This window comes from Marmota monax, unplaced genomic scaffold, assembly GCF_021218885.2.
Source record: "Marmota monax isolate L192 unplaced genomic scaffold, Marmota_monax_Labrador192_F-V1.1 WCK01_AAM20220418_F8-fsc00022, whole genome shotgun sequence".
Lineage (NCBI taxonomy): Eukaryota > Metazoa > Chordata > Mammalia > Rodentia > Sciuridae > Marmota > Marmota monax.
In genome coordinates this window covers 18,293,907-18,312,110 of record NW_026695215.1, presented here as the reverse complement: position 1 = coordinate 18,312,110, position 18,204 = coordinate 18,293,907, and positions in this window count along the sequence as shown.

Below are 18,204 nucleotides of genomic sequence, written 5' to 3'. Positions count from 1 at the left end.
ATGATGATATGTTGTTTAATACCTCTTAAGTAAAAATGAAATCCAAGTGAGTTTGTTCTTATTGTAACTCAGGAGTTGGTAAACTATAAGCCAAATCTGGCCTATTCCTTGTTCTTGCATGACTAGTGAGCTAGGGATAGTTTGTGTAAGCTTAAATGTTTGGGGAAAAAAAAATCAAAAGAATAGTATTATGTGGTGACATATGAAACTCTTATGGACTTCAAATCTTAGTGTCCATAAATAAAGTTCTATTGGAACACAGTCACACTCATTTGTCCGAATATTTTCTATGGCTGCTTTGTGCTACAAGGACAAAGTGGAAGAGTTGTGGCAGAAATCATATGAACTCATAAGCATAAATGTACACATGATCAACTTATGGTGGGTTTGCATCTCATCATCTCAATAGTAAATCCATTGCAAGCTGAAAATTCCATAAGTTAAAAAATGTATTTACCGACCCTCATAACTTAGCCCAACAGTACAATATAGAGTTCCATTCATCCTGCCACCGCATGGCTACCTGGGAGGTACAGCTCACGGCCACTGCCCAACAGGGCATGAGAGTAAGCACATGGCTAGCCCAGGAAAAGACCAAAGCTCAAATGTAAAACACGGTTTCTACCAAATGCATATTGCTTTTGCACTATTGTAAAGTTGGGGAGCATCTGTACCTGGTAAACTTTTATTTTTATAGAAAAGATATTATGCTGGGATGGCTGGACCCAGTCCTTCCCCTCTAACCTTCAGGCTCATGTGTGGCCTGGTCACAGGTCCAGATGTCACTTCCTCACAGTAATTTCCTTATGAAGAAGCTGGATGTCCTTTCCTGTCCATAGGCTTTAGTCACCCATACACACAGTCTTCCTTAACTGTGAACCCTACTTCCCAGAGTGTACTTGGGTCACTCATTCAGATTTGCCTGGACTTCAAGGGTCAGACTCTATTTTGCTTAACTATGTGGAGGAAGAAAAGTCTTACATTCTACTCCCAAATTAAGGAATGGCCTTCCAAGTGAATCCACTTTAAGGTTTATTGCCCTTCTCCAGGACACACCAATATGTGATTGAATTGCTATTTGCAGTAAATTGCCAGCAAATTCCTTGACCATCCTCCCATAAAGAGGGGTCCTATATGCATTCCTCTTGGATCTGTCTTTGCCTGTGTCTGCTCTAATCAGAGTAGTGTGGAAGTGATGCGATGCCAGCCCCATGACAGTGCCCGTGTTTTTCCTCTTCCTTTCTCGTGGAGCCCCTATCTATTAAAAAAAGCTCAACAGTCTAAGGACACCACACTGTGAGGATGCCCAAACCAGCCATGTGGAAGGACTGCATGGAAATGGAGAGACTGTCCCGTGGCCTGTCCTCCTGTCATCTCTGAGTCTTCTTATCTGAGGCCCTAGAAGTCATGGAACAGAGACAAGCTATCCTCATCATACTCTGTTCATAAAATTTCTCACCCACAGAATCACGGATATAATTAAAAAACCCTGATGTTTCAAGTCACCAATTTTCAGTAGTTAGGCAGTGATGAATGCTGGTAGAACTCTACTGTAATGCTGAATTTTGCTCTTGCTAGAGTTTAACACTTATGAGAGGAGAGTTCAAAATCTGTTTAAAATAGAACATTTCTTCAAATGGGGTCTACAGTCTGGTTCCTTGTGTTGTACCAATGCTAATTCTGTAGTTCTGACCATTGTGTGAAGGTTACATAAGTTGTTAACACTAGTGAAAGCTGGTGAAGGATGTGATTAAACTCTGGGAACTCCATTTTGTTACTTTTCTGTGTGTCTAAAATTATTTCAGAATGAAAAGTAAACAAGGAAATCTTCTTCTATGCCTTTTGTCTCTGAGGTTGCGTCTGCAGAATGTAAGCCTTTTCCTGAGAAGCAGTCACAGGCAGTTGTATGCAGCTCTGTTTAAATCTCCCAGAAGTTTTAGAGTGGCATGCAGATCTCCAAATGTCTACCCAGTCTGTGTCCAGAGTTTGGGGAGAATGTCTGAAAATCCTCTCTAACTCTCTCAGTGGCCCTCTCTAAAGGGATAGTAAACAGAAATGAGAGGAGAATCTAAAGTAATTGGAAGGTACTTACTTTGTAAAAGAGACAAGAAACAGAACAGCCACTCCTAACAGTTATGAAACTACAGTTATAACTCTTCCTTCTTTGCTTAGAACCTCACTTTGCTTGTATTGACCCTCACTTTAAGAAAACAACTAACCCAAACATTCATCCTCTTCTGAAATCCTATCCTAAGAACTTCCAGGCTCAATCTGTAAACATCAAATCATACACACAGTTTTCCTAATAAGACACAATTTCAGAATCACCTATGTGGAATTAAAAAACCCAAAAGACTTTTTGCATCTGATCAGATCACAGTGGAATGAAACTAGAAAATTAGCAGCAAGAGAAACAATAGAAATCATACAAACACATGGAGATTGAACAACATGCTTTTGATTGAAAATGAGTCATGGAAGTACTGAAAAATGAAATTGATCAAATTACATTCTGTGCATTAAGGATATGTAATAATGACTCCCACTATTGTGTATAATTATAATGTACCTACAAAAATAAAGAATATTTGTGAACCAATTTCAACAGCACATTAGAAAAGATACTACATAATGATCAAGTTGGTTTCATCCTAGAGATGCAAGGATGGTTTAACATATGCACATCCATAAACACAATACAATCAATTATTAAATCACATGATAATAAATAGATACAGAAAAAGCCTTTAATAAAACTCAACATCACTTTGTGATAAAAGCTCTGAATAAATTAGGTATAGAAGGATCAAATCTCAGTACAATAAAAGCTGTGTATGACAAACCCACAGCCAATAACATACTTGATGAGGAGAAACTGAAAACATTTTCTCTGAAACCAGGAACAAGACAAGGATGTCTACTTTACACTCTTATTCAATTCAGTACTAGACATTTTAGCTGGAGTAATTAAGCAAGAGGAAGAAATAAAAGGGCTACAAATAGAAAAGGAGGAAGTCAAAGCATGCCTGTTTGCTGATGATGTGATTCTATATTAGAAAACTCAAAAGGCACTTAAACAAATTCAAAAAGTATCAGGATACAAAATGAACATGCAGAAAACAGTATGATATAGAATCAGCCTAGGTGCCTGCCAACAGATGAATGGATGAAGAAAATATGGCACATGTGTATTTTTAATATGTACACACACACACACACACACACACACACTGGAGTATTGCTTAGCCATGAGGAAGAGTGAAATTGTGTCATTTGCAGGAAAATGGTTAGAACTAGATGTCACTGTATTGAGCGAAATGATTCAGACACAAATATACAAATAATGAACTGAGAATGAAATCAGGAATGTAACACAGTTAAAAATAGCCTCAAAAAAACTAGGACTAAACTTACTTAAAGGGGTAAAAGAAAGACCTCCACAATTATAATATAAAAACTAAAGAAAGTAATTGAAGAAGGTGGAAAGACCTAATTCTCATGTTCATGAATTAGGAGAATTCATATTGTTAAAATGGCCCTACTACTTAAAGTAATCCACAGGTTCAATTGGATCCCCACCAAAATACCAATGACTATCTTCAAAAAACTAGAAAAAGACTATAAAATTTCATATGGAAGCACAAAGACCCAAAAGAACCAAATAAATCCTGATCAAAAAGAGCAATGCTGAGGGCATCACAGTACCTGATTTTAAAACATACCACTGAGTCATAGTAACAAAAACAGCATGTCATTGGCATAAAAATAGAGGACCCCAAAATAAATCCACACATCTATCACATCTATAACTGATTGATTCTTTACAAATGTGCCCAAAACATACATTGCAGAAAAAGATAGCCTCTTTAACAAATGGTGCTGGGAAAATTGGAAATCCACATGGAGAAGATTGAAACTAGACCCTTCTCTCTCATCTTGTACAAAAATCAACTCAAAATGGAGTAAAAACGTTAACATCAGAGATGAAACTTTGAAACTACTAGTAGAAAACATAGGAAAAACAATTTACAATATTGGCACAGACAACAATTTCATAAGTAATACATTAATAGATCATGAAACAAAAAGTAAGGATTGACAAATGGAATTACATCATATTAAGCAAAGAAAACAATCAAAGGAGTATAGAGGTAAACTAGAGAATGGGAGAAAATCTTTGCCAACTCTTCATCTGTCAGAGGATTAATATCCAGAATATATAAAGAACTCAAAATACTTAACAAAAAAGAGTAAGTAGTCCAATAATAAATGGACCAGTGATCTGAATAGCACTCTTCAGAAGATGAAATATATTTGGCTAATAGAGAAATGAAAAATGTTCAGTATCTTTAGACATCAGGGAATGTAAAAACTATATTGAGATTCCACTTCACCCTTCAAAATGACTATTACAACTTAGATAAAGAAAGATTTGGCAAAAATTATTGGCTTAGTTCAGAGGCCCATCAATAGATAAATGGGTCAAGAAAATGTGGTATATATACACAATGGAGCTTTACTCAGCCACAAAGAAGAATGACTTTATGACATCTTCTGATAAAGGGATGCAAATGGAGAACATGGCATCATGCTAAGTGAAATAAGCCAGACTCAGAAAATAAAGGGTGGAATGCTTTCTGTCATAGGTAGAAGTGAGAGCAAAATAAGTGAAAGAAAATGGTGGTGGTGGGTATGGGATATCATAAAGATAAAGGGAAGATCATAGAGTACAATAAGGAGATTGAGAGGGGGAGAGGAGGAATGGGAAAAGGGAGGGAAAACCACATTGTATACATATTTAAAATACTACAGGGATTTCACCTTTGTGTGTGTGTGTGTGTGTAAAGTACCAATAAAAAATACATAAATAAATGAGCAAAAGAAAGATTAGCAAAGTAGAAAATAGGGAAAAGGAGGGGGGGAGAATAAGGGAGGGGATGGGGATTGAAATCAAATTCCAAGCATGTATAATTTTTGTCGAAATGAACCCAACTGTTATGTATAACTATAAGGCTCTAATTTTTGAAAAGCTCATAAGGATATGGAGAAAAAGAATATGAATCAGTACATTCCTTATGGAAAATAGTATAGAGGTTCCTCAAAAACTCTAAAATAGAATTGTCCTATGATCCAGCTATACCACTCCTGGGTATAAAGGAAATGAAGTCAGGGAGCTTCGTACCCATGTTCATAGCTGATATTCACATAGCTGATATGGAATTTGCCTAGGTGCTTGTCAACAGATGAATGGATAAAGAAAATACAACACAATGATGACTATACACACACATGCACACACATACATACATACATACGATGGGGTACTATTCAGCCATAAAGAATGAAATCATGTAATCGAAAGGAAAATGGATGGAATGGAAAGACATCAGATTAAGCAAAATAAGCCACATAAAATACGACAAAAATCATGTTTTCTCTTACATGTGGAAACAAACAAAGATAACCTAGAAGGGAACTGGGAGGAAGGGAGAAAGAGATTTGGCAAGAGAGGGCCAAAGAGACAGAGAATGTGATCAAGGCCTGATATATGCATATGCAGAAATGTCACAATGAAATCCATTAACTTATAAAATTAGCATGCATTAATAATTTTTAAAACCCTGCTGTGAACTAATAAATAAATAATGTACACGGTGACGTCTTCCTGCAAGGCTAGACTTGATCCATTTCAGTCATCTGCTGGGCTTTCTTTTAATACTATATTTTATTAAAAGGGCGGATAATTATATTAAAAAAGAAACACCTGTGTGGTAATAGTCTCCATTGCTGCTGTAAGTTAATGTGACTTAAGGTTTTTTTTTTTTTTTTTTTTTTACATATTTAACAGATTTATTGCTTTGAGGAGGGGGGTCTTTCTATACTGAAAAATGAGGAGGGTGAAGCTGAAGCTCCCCTGTGTAGGGGAGTTTTAGCTGATACCATTGACACTCTTTCTTGCTCTCCTCCTGATTTCTGTGGCCATACTGGATTCATGGCTGTTCCTGCTCACGTCATGCGAGGGCTCCACCCCAGTCCCTTTGTCCTGACTGTTCTTTTGCTCTGAAATATTCTGCCCCAGGTACTCATCAGTTCACTTCCTGCCTTGCTTCAGGATTCTGCTCAAAGCTCATCCAGGCTGAAGTTTCAACGTCCCTAGTTCTCCATCCCTCTTTCTCTTCTGGCTTTAATTTTTTTCTGAGCACATATCACTTATATTATTTATTGATATTTTCTTGCAAGAGAAAAAAAAACTTAGGAGGACATAAATCTTGTTTCTTTTGTTCAGTGCAGTCACCCCAGAGCCTTGGTCAGGTCCTGGTTCAACTAGGTACCCAGAAACCATTTGACTAAAAGGAATGGGACAGAGGGGTCTTTTCTGACCTCTGTCTCTTCTTCTCATCCTTACTCTAGTTTTCTCCGTGGTCACCACTTGACAAACTCCATATTTCTTTTCTTTTCTTTCTTTTCTTTTTTTTGGTTTTCTCTTTCCTCTTTCTAGAGCACAACCTGCACAAAGGCAAGATCATTTCATCCATTGCTATCAAACAAGCTTAATGCTCATTGCAATTTTTTGAAGAATTAATTAATAAATGTATGAATAAATAAATAAATGGACAGAGGTCATGGAGTGAGTACTTAACCCATCTTGAGAACAACCTCCTGGCTCTAGAATCAACTCAAAGCTCAAAGACCAAGTCTCATTCAACTTGGCCCCTCTGGGACTGTTTAAGATAAAGCCAAGCTAACAAAAGCCAAAGGAGAAGGATCCCGGAATACCCTGCAGCCAGGATGCAGCTCCACAGGCTCACATCCTCATCCGTGACCTGTCTAAGCTGGCCTGGTCCTGGAAGTCAGGGTGTGGGTTCTCCTCCTTCCTCTGGACAGAAGTTGCTTCACCCAGCAGAAAATATAGACAGGAATTGCATCTCCTAAATAAATAAAGCTTCCAACTTCTCTGTTTGGCCAGAGCCTCTGCTCATGCCCCTGTTCCCGTCCTAGAAGCTGCAAAAGAGAAGAAGAGAATCAGCCATGCTTTATTCTCAACACCCCTGTCCCCATCGGAACATCTGGACTCTCTGAACTGGAAGGAATTTGCATGGCTCCCTAGCTAGATCCTCATTCCTCCTCCCCCGGCTTTAATTCTGGCCTTTAGAAGCTTCGCAGGACTTTTAATTACAATCAGAGAAAGGGCACGGACAATAGTTGAATAAAATAAAAATAACAATACTTAAAATTACAATAGGGCCCCCCCAAACAATCTGCAGTTTATTCTCTGCCTTAAAATAAAATAGCTTTCATCTTTTCCCCCCTTACAACAGCCTCCTCCGCCTAGATAATGCATTTCGTTAGATTTATTTGCTCAGCCCCGAAAACTTGACACTAAGGGGATTATTTAGTTTTAGATTTGCTGTAGTCCATAGTAATAGCCAACAGGGAAAGGGATGAAGCAGCAATATTAGCAGGGCGACGGGGAGGGGAGGGGAGCCGGGGAGGGGGCCCTGCAGTCTGCAGCTAAGCAAAACTGCTTGCATAAACACCATTAAGAAGATTTAGACATCGCTTTTCTTATCATCAGCACTCCTGGAAGAAATAAAAAAAAAAAAACGAAAAAAAAAAAAAGAGAAAAAACGGAAAAGGGACAGGGCTTGACTTGCTGTGTATGCGTTTCCATTAAAGGTTCAATAGGAAATAAAACCAGCTGAAGAGTCCAAATGCAGTGATGCTCCAGACCTATCCACGCCGGCCTCATCACAGTCCAAAAGAGACATTTGTTCCACACGTTACTGGAAGAAGCGGCCGGACAGAGAACAAAACACCCTGCCTGCGTCGCCCCATGTGTGACTGAGCTATGGATTGAGGCTGCTGCCCAGCTGGGCGCTGCCGCCCCATCCATCACACCCCCTCCCTCTGCACACACGCATCCCAGGAGAAAACATTTCCAGTTTTCACGCCTTCTTAAAAATCCCTAATTTTCAGGGCAGTGAGGACAAGAACTAGTGAGAAACAGGGAGAAATTGATGATCAGAAAGAAGGGCTTCACCTGCACTTGGTTGCAGGAGTAAAAGGGGGCTGCGTGGGAGAAGGAAGGACAAGAGGAGGCCAAGGAGGTGGGAGAGGCAGAGGAGGAGACTGCGGTCAAGCTCCCAGGAGAGAAAGTGGGAAACAGCTCAACAATTGGAAGCGCTTCTGGTTGTGGCCAGGGCCTCCCTCACACATGCTAGGCAGGCGCTCTATTACTGAGCATTCTTAAATACTCTTGTAAGTGTTTTTAAAGAAGTGCTGAAATCTAATGGGCCATTTCTAGAGCAATGTCTGTCTGTCTGATAAATTGCGTGAATACCTGCAATGGAAAAGTTGCAGTGAGGCATTGGGTGGCTCACAGAGCACTAAGAACAGATGACTCTGCTCTGCTGTGCTGTAAAATAACATTTGGGAGTTTTAACCACAATTGTATTTCCTAGATGCATCCTTAGTAAGACATTCCTAAATTGTCAAAGGATGTGTGTGTGTGTGTGTGTGTGTGTGTAGTGTATCTCTTATATCTGTACTACACTACTGGCGTGAAATATTCCTAATAATTACAAAGTTTGTAGTACAGAATTTTAAAGAGCAGATTGCTCCTAAGAAGACATAATTTTCATCATCAAACTTGTACATAAAATATTGGCATCTCTGGGGCTCCCCAGCCTTTCTGTTGTATGGGTTCTTGTTTTTCCCAGAGGGCCAAATATCTCAGGGGCTACTGAGGACTGTGCCTACGAAACCTTCCCATTTTTTGGAAGGTATGGATAGAATGGATCATGGGTCTTATGGCAAATTAAAGGCCGCTTGTCCACTTCTTCATTCAATGAGCAGACACCTTTGCTGAATTCAATGGAAGGAGGATCCCACCCACAGGCCTTACTCCATTAGGCTACAGAACAGCAACGATAACAGTATCAACACAGTTGCAGTTTATTGAGTTATTATGTCGGGTTCTGTAATTAGTACTGTCATCCGCTATCACATTTCCTTATATATGCAGGCACTGATGCTTGGAGGAATTCAGTACAATAGGCTCAGCCACTGAGTTAGGTGACAGCCTTTTTCTGTCCATTTCTTAAGGCTGGGCCACTGTCAGTGGTTTGTACTGCTCCCGAAAGACGACAGGCCTGTTTCTTCATGGCTGATCATTCTCGGAGCCAAGCAGATTGTCCAAAGCGAGTTCTCTTCCGTGTGAGGCTCATTCAGCTCTTCTAGGACTGGGCGGGTTATGGTTATCGTACAGATCGTTAGCTTAGAGACTGGGAGACTGACCGGCCCCAGTGAACAGTGACCACCCTCACAGCCATCTCTTCTACTATTTCCAACACAAAGCAGGAAGATTTGTCTTATTCATTTGGGAGTGCCAAGGTGGCCAAGACCCTGCATAAACCCTCCGCCTTGGGGACATCTGTCAGGTTTCCAAAGTGTGGTGTGGGAAACAGATGGTCAGTCACCTGTGATTTCTCATGGTCCTCGATTTCCCTGAATCTGAGAACCCCTGGGTCCCCTGGACACTTGGTCCCCACCTCCTGAGCTCCCTGATGGCTGGCCTTTGCTGGTTCAGTTCTGCATCCCCAGCACCCAGCACTTCTGGCATAGATGTGCTTCAATGGGTCACTGGGAATCTTTCTTTGTCCACGACCACAAAGTAGGCCTGACTCAATTGTCCAGATAGGTAACTTTGTTACTTTAAAATTTGTTTCTAGGAAGAGAATTCTCCACCATACTTAACAATGCATCCTGACATTTTGTCACCCCCTTGTCAGAGAAGCACTTCTCAGTAGCCAATCCTACCCCTCTGTTGTAGGGCTCAGGGTCTTCCTCCACTGTCTGTCCCCTGTAGAGCTGGAGAATAATTAATGATACACCATCCCTTATGTAATAATTCTTTATCTGCTTGAAGGTTATTTACTGGTCTTATAAAAACTGTCTTTCTATTGCTCTAGTCCCAGGGTGCTAGTATAATGTAATGACAGAGAAGTAAGGACTGACACAGCCCTAACCTGCAGTTCTTTCCTGCCATGATTTTAATCGAATGTCAAACAAAAAGATGGGCAACTAATGAGGGCCCAGGTCAATACTGCTCAGAGATGTCCCACCCGTGCAGACTTGTTTCCGTGCCGCCGTAGCTCACGCTGACATCCTGCAGAGCCCACCCGCCCCCCTGTCCCTGGGCCCCAGAGCACATTCACTATGGACAGGCCCTCACCTTTCGGAGGGCTGCTGCCAATACCAGGGACATCACAAATTCTTCACAACCATAGGCCAATTTTTGAGTGCAAAATGTGCCAGCCATTGTTCCAAGTGCGTTACCTACATCATTGATTTTGATTCTTCCCATTACCTATAAAGTAGTTTTTATTATTATCCTCATTTTATAAAAAAGGAAATGTCAGGCAAGATGAATTAAATAACTCACTCCAAATCCTGCAGTTTTGATTGGCAGAGCTGACGGGTTGAATCCCAATAGCTTGGCCCTTACACGGTGTTCGTGGCCCAACTCATAATACAAAGGGCCTGGCACCCAGTGTGTGCCCCGGATATAGTGAGTTTCAATGAGATGGACGATGCATTTTCTAGGGACCTGGTTATGCAAGGAGCTTTTTTCCAAGAGGTCTGTTTTCTTTCTGCCTGTCAGTAATCAAGAGAAAACTTCAGCATTCAGAGCAACAGTGATGGGAATATGGAATCTGTAAAGTCAGAGGATCTCTTCTTGTGATGGGGAGGAATACTACATCTTGTTGAAGAAAGAACATAGGGATGGGGTTGTGGCTTGGTGCCCTGGATTTGATCCCCAGTGCACGTACACGCACATGCACACGCATACACATGTACACACACACCCACACACCCACACACACGAGTCTAGAACAGTTTTCAGGAAGAGTAAGCCTGGCACATTATAGGTATAATTCATATAATGAGCAAACATATTAATTAACAAATACTAAAACATCCACTGTGAACTCATCTAGGATGCAGAAAATAGAGAGGCAGGACCACTGACCTGACCTCAGACATTGGACAATATAATTATGGTGACAACATCAACTAGCAGAATCTTGGCAGAGAAGAGACCACAGGGCCATCCAGTTCTCTTGACACAGGCTTTCAGTCCCCGCGTGACCAGCAACCAAACTGTCTCCTCGCCCAATTGCACAATCCAGCGGTCTTCTTCTTGCTGGCTTGGGCTAGCTGCTGTTTCTGTCTGAATGCTCTGTCCCATGTTCTCTGCCTGTTGTCCCTTCGTATCAGTCAGGTGTCAGCTCCAACATCTCCTCCTCAAAGAAGCCTCCCTGAACTCTGAGGCTGAAACAGACCGTCCACGCAGGTGCACACCTGTGCACAGACAAGCACACACAGTCGGGGCTAGTGGAGCTCCTGTTGAAACCGCCTCATCTTTATTTGTTCATGTGTTTACCATCTGTCACCTCCGCTGAATTTGTACCCGTTGAAGTGTGTTGACTGTTTCATTCATCACTGTAGGTCCCACACCTATGTTAGTGCCCAACACTATTTTTTTGTTAATTTGATTTTTTTTAAACACGTGTCCCCCCACACACCCCATGGGGTGCGTGTGTATGATTGACATACTAAAAATTTTAAGTGTACAGAACAGTGAGAGTGCTGACAAATGTGTACCATCCTGTAACCGTGACCCCAACCATGACATAGAACATTCCCATGTCATCTCAAACTCCCCCCGTGCCCCTTTGGAATTAATTCCCCTCCTCCATGCAGTCATGGGTCTGTTTCTATATGTGTGTGCATGTATGTTTTCTATTTCCAGAATATAAATTTGAAATTTTAGAATCTTTTTTAATCAATTTTATTGATAAAGTCTCCTTAATAGTCTTTTAACAGATTATTGAGATAATAATTGATCTACAATGAAACACATATATTTAAAATGTGAAATTTAGTGAGTCTTAACATATTTTTATGCCCTGGAAACCATTACTACAAATGGAATCATGCAGTATATGCCATGTTTTGGTGTGGCTCCCTTCATTCAGCATAATTGTTTTGAGATTCATCTGTGATTTAGACATTTCAATAGTTCATTCCTTTCCATTGCTGAATAGTATTCCACTATATGCACAAACCACAATTTGTATCTACTTACCTGTTGATGAAGAACTGGGCTATTTCTAGTTTTGGGATATTACAGGTTAAAGCAGCCAAGAAAATTCTTGTCACATCTTTGAATGGACACATGCTTTCATTCTGAGTGAAAGACGTCAAACAAAATAGAATATATCCTGTATGATTGCATTTTGTTACATTTTAGAAAATGAAGAGGGACAGTCAGCAGTTGTTTGGGGGTGGGGTAGAGAGAAGTAGGAGGATGCAACAGATGCAATATATAAAATCATGGTTTCATAACAGATAAACCTTTTTGCACAATAAAGTTGAATCTTCAAACAAATCCAACCCTTTACAAAAAGACACATGCCAGCCATTCAGAATCAAAGGCCAGTCTTGCGTGACAAGACCTGCCACCTCCCCTGCAGCCCCTTCGTAAGCACATCAACATGTTCCCGTCAAACCTGCAGCATTGGCCTTGATGGCTGTTCTAGAATATCCAGGCTCTCTTCCATTTTGGATTTCTGCTTCTCTTCTGGTGGGGAGTCCAGTCTGGCTACAGGTTGCCAGTTCATCCCCTCACATTCTTCAGGTCTCTGCTCAAAACTCAGCTTCCAGTGAGGTCACTGAGTGTGCGAGACCGTCCCAAGAGTGCAACACTGTCACCCTTAGCCCTCCTTATTCACCCCCTGCTTAATTATTCTCCGTAGCATTTATTAGGATCTCACAACTCTACATTTTATGTATTTATAGTTTAGTTAGTCTCTCGCCCTCTCCTGTGCAGTTAGCTCTGGGAAGGTAGAGCCTTTCCCCCTATTTTCTTTATTGCTCTATTCCCATCACTTAGAACAGTGACTTGCATATAGTAGACACCCAGTAAATCTGTACTGAGTGAGTGGATGAAATAAGCAAATTAGCAAAAAGAAATACCTGAACCATATTTATGTCTTGGTATAATTTTGAAGATTAAATAGGACATAGCATAGGTCCTGCCCTGCAGGAAACTAACCTGTGTTGTCAGTCTGTTTCTCGTCTCTGTGTGGTAAATAATAGCAATGGTCATGGTCCACGTGTATGTGTCATCATTACAGAAAAGGGAGACATTAAATCACCATGTCCCTGAGTACTCCTTTCGGTTCCCCCAAGCCCAGCCACGCTAAGGGAACAAAGAGAGCAAGCCTGGGCTGGAATGCCGGGATGCATATAATCTTGAAGGACACTGGCTTTCTCTTATGCACTCTGGGAACTAGGGCAAGTCAGTGTTATCGGTAGAAAGCTACTTTCTTGCATGTAGGCCAGATGCTCCTCGGGATGCTGGTCAGACAAGCAATTGAAAAAAGCCAAAGCTGATGACATCACTGCTTCTGCAGCCTAACACATAAAACCCCTCCCTCAGTGGCAAGTGTGGAACTGAGGGCACTGTGGAAATGACATGGGTCACTTGTCCAGCTAGCCACCCCTGGACCAAACACCAGCAGGGAGAGGAGGCACTGTTTGGTGAAGTACCTTGAGGGACAGAGGTGCCATGGGTGCAGCCTGCCCGCATTGTACTCTTCTTGGACTAGTCACAGATCTCCTGCAAGCTTTTCCCAACAGATCACATGTCTCCCGAGCTCTCCCCAGACACTTCCTACAGCCTTTCTGCAACCTATTCCTCTGCCCCGGCACAACTCGGCTATGGATTGACACATGTAGTAAACACAAACTCTGTCTGGATCTATGTTAAGTGTTTTCTAGGTATTAACTCATTTAATTCCACATGATCTTATGAGATAGGCAAATGTAATGGTTTGGCTCTGAAATGTCCCCCAAAGGCTCATATGGTGATGGGTTGGTCCCTAGTGCAGCCACATTCAGAAGTAGAGATTTTTGAGGAAGGGTGGGGTCATAGGGGCTCTGACCTCACGGGTGGATTAACCCATCCATGGATTCGTGATCTGAATGGAAAGTGATGCACACTGTAGGAGGTGGAACCGAGTTGGAGAGAGTGAACCCCTGGGGCCTATCTCTTGTCCCCAGTCCCTTGCCCACTCTCTCTGCTTCCTGACTGCCACAAGCTGAGCAGCGTTCCTCCACCACGAATTTGTTTCATGATGTACTACTGCTTCACCTCAGACCTAAAGCCATGGAGCCAGTTGACTGTAAACTGATACCTTTAAAACTGTAAGCCAGGATAAATCTCTCCTCATTTAAATGGTTTATGTCAGATCTTTAGGTCACAGTGATAAGAAGCTAACACAGCAGGATTATTATATTCATTTTACAGATGAGGAAACTGAGGCACAGAGTGAAGTGAGTTTCTCAAAGATGAGGAGCTCTGAGGTGACTTGAATCTAGGCAATATGGTTCGAAGCCCATGCTTATGAACTGCCAGTTCATAACATAAGCTTATGTTATGTGGCCAGTTGAAATTCGAAAACTGAAAATTTTATCCTTCATCTAAAGCTTTCTCTGCATTCTCTATTAGAAAATATTGCAATTTAAGGAAGCCAATATTCTCAAAGCTGAGTCTCAATGCAAACTTTCTGTTTATTCTCTATCAGTAATAGGAGACTGAGATAGTTTCTCTGCCATTGGTAGCATGACCCAAAGAATTGTTCTGACAGGTGTGTGGGTCAGATTGAGCACAGCGAATCCCCTCCATAGTGACTACCAAAGGCCAGGAGATGCTGAGCTGTGTTCTTCTGCCTGCAAACAAGCTCCACAGCCCAGGTGGTCACAGGAGAATATATCAAAGACATAGTAACATCTCTTCCATAAGGATTTCCAGGATCATGGGAGATCTAGGCTCTTCAGTAAGGTTCCTGGGTCTGTATGCTGCTTTGTTTTCCCATTAACGTCAAGGACTAACTTAAAAAGAAAAAAACTGAAGTATCCTTAGGTGCACAAGTGCATCAACTAGAAGCTCCTCCAGTCTCAGCTGAAATCGTGTTCACCTGAGGTCAGGATTAATTTATGCTCCTGAACCGGCCTCAAGTTAAGAGACTTGTAGACAGTTTTATTGGCCTGATTTTCATCCACTTATAAAGTCAACCACACAGAACCTCCACAGTGGACTTATCCTAGATTTTAAGGAGAAGCTGACATTTGAATTATGGGTATTGTACAGAATATGAAATGGGATTTATAGGCATCATATTTAAGTTTACCGAGTATTTGCAACACAAGAGCGTACATGTAACAAAGTCAGATGCAAACAGAAAATAAAACGTGGAGGAAAACAGATTTTTGTATCTGGGTCTGACTTTATCTGTGCTGGCTGAGTTCTGGACTCAGAGGTGGTCATGTACATGGCAAATAGATTCTGGATCAACTGAGTCTATAGATGGCCTCCATCAGACACGACCTCACAGTTGGGATACAGTTTACCATCCTACTCCCATTTCCCAGAGAATCATTTTCAAGATTTGTGAATTCAGAATTTTAGTTATTTTTCAGTTTGATGTAAATTCTTGTTTTCTAGAACTTTTATAGCAAGAGAAAGATTGTCTAAGCCACACTCGAAAATTTGCCAAGGGAGCAATAAAACTCAAAGGACTGCTTTAAAGCTTTGAAAGAGCTTCTCCGCTCACCATATGATCACTCAGATTTATTTGTTAAAAAAGGGTCTTTTTTTCTCTGGGAAAAAAAGGAGACCTGGAGATGTGGATATGTGCCCTCTCACTGTGGGCTCACAGAATTGTGGAAATATATGCAATTTCTTGAGATTCTGAAAACAAGAAGTGAAAGGATAGGGAAACTTCAGAATGAAAACAGATATGAGGCCAGATCTTTATTGTGAACCCTAAATCTATCATAGGAAAATCTGCATTGGGGGGGGGTGTCATCAGACTATTCTCCCTGGGGACACAACATGATTATGTTTCCTTACTCACCTCAAGTTAGCTGTGGCCATAGGATTTGCTTTGCTGAACAAGATGTGAGCAGAATTTTTCAGACTCAGCATATGCTTTGCAACACCTATTTTCCCATCTGAATTGGTGAGTAACAGTGTTTACAGTAAGGCTTTTCCATAAGCCTGGGACCCTGTCATTTGACAATAGATAGATCAGTAAAGTAATTGAGGAAAAAAAATATTGGTTGTTTTAAGCCAGTAAGATTTGGGGTGGGGGTGTTTGTTACGGTATATACTTAACCTATACTGACTGATACATTAGGAGGGCCAAAAATGGTTGAAATATTTAAATATAAAATAAATTTGGAATTAAAATGGACCTGGAAGCTCGATATTCAGTACTTCATCTCCTGTTAGGAAGGTATTTCTGTCTCACTGTCTTGTATTAAATAGTTAACAATAACATGAAGAGTTTTTTAAAAAAGACAGAAAACCCTTCTGTATAAGATGAAACTTGGAAAAATAAACAATCTGAAGCAAAGCCATAAAAAATAACTTCAAAATGCCTTAAAAATGGGACATGGTAAAGGGAACAAACACATTTCTCTGCAGATCTCAGACAATTCTCAGGACTCCTAAAAGAGTGGCTTATCCTATAGAACCAAAGTTCACTCTCTTCCTTGGACAAGAGAGCTCAAATGTGCAGGCATTCTGCAAGGGGCACCTGTGGTCCCTGCCTGAAGATGGCTGAGGTGTGGCAGGACTGAAGGATGCAGATTTACTGTATTTGCATGAAGTATGAGAGACAGTGGTAGATGATGACTGGTCTTGGTCAACAGGGACACCAGACCCAGACCACGCTGAGAAAGAAAGAAGAAAGAGGCAGAAGAATTTTCCATCTGACTCAGCTTAAACCCAGCATCATCTGATTAATTGTCCAAAAGAGACCAAACTACATTTAATGGACAAATAATAGGCTTGCCTCATTGTCATTGGGAACGATGGCACAATGAGACCAGCTGTGGACAATAAACAGAACTGTATTCTTTGCATACCTGTATCAGACCAATAAATATAGACACTGTCACACAGAGGCCATCGAACAATAAGAACAAACCAAACCAACTCAGCCAAAAAAAGGAGGGATTATTAAATGCAGAAAACAAATTTAGGTGAAATGAGTAAAACAAAACATATCTATTTCATAAATGAATATTGGTAAGATAAAGTCACTTAAAAGGGGAAAATAGTCTAACATATAAACAAAACAAAAGCCTGCAGAATAAAAAGGTCCACAAAAGCAAAGTTGTGAACTCTTTATTTTTTGGTACCGGGGATTGAACCCAGGGGTGTTTTACCACTGAGCCTCATCCCCTGCCCTTTTATGTATTTTATTTAGAGACAGGGTTTCACTGAGTTGCTTAGGGTCTTGCTAAGTTTCTGAGGCTGGCTTTGAACTTGTTATCCTCCTGCCTCAGCTTCCTGAGCTGCTGGGATTAGAGTCGTGCAACACCATGTCCCGTGTGAACTCCTCTTAACTTAAACACATCTTAAACCTTCTGCTCATAACAATTATAAATTCCATAAAACCTTTTTAAAAATAATTAAAACAATATTTGAAACTTTACTATTTCAAAAATTTAAAGTTATTTAAAAATGCTATTTGTTGGAACTACAACAGGTAGATACAAATTTGAAAGAAGGCAACCAGTTCTGATTGAGATCCATGCTTATTCAGTTCACCTATACCATGAATAGGAAGAGTGCTCTTCCCATTCATGGTAGAGGTGGCAGGAATAAAACTTGAAAAGAAAGAAGAAATCTTATGGAACCAAGGAATCCAAATTTTTATTTCAGAATGGTTGGATTTTAAAATGGGAAATCCCAGAAAAGTGGGAGCCCAGATTGCTGAACTCCCAAATCTTCAAGCATTCCTGAAATTTTTACATGACTCCTGAAATGAACACTCACCAGGCCATATGACAAAGAGCCCCCAAAGAAGTGACAGTTGGAAGGCTACAGAAACTGTGAAGAGACTTCAGAACTCACCACCACTGGTGACACAGGGTTGGTAGAACTCTTGTTGGGTTAGTGTGGCTTGTCATGCTACTTAGGATTTCTAACTAACACACCTGAAAGTTCATACCTTAGGAGTAAAGACCTAATTCTGGGAAAATGGAAGTGTATCTTAATACTAAGGGCAAAATGAAAGAGACTCTTCCTAACAAAACCTAAAACAAAGCCTCCACAAATCAAGA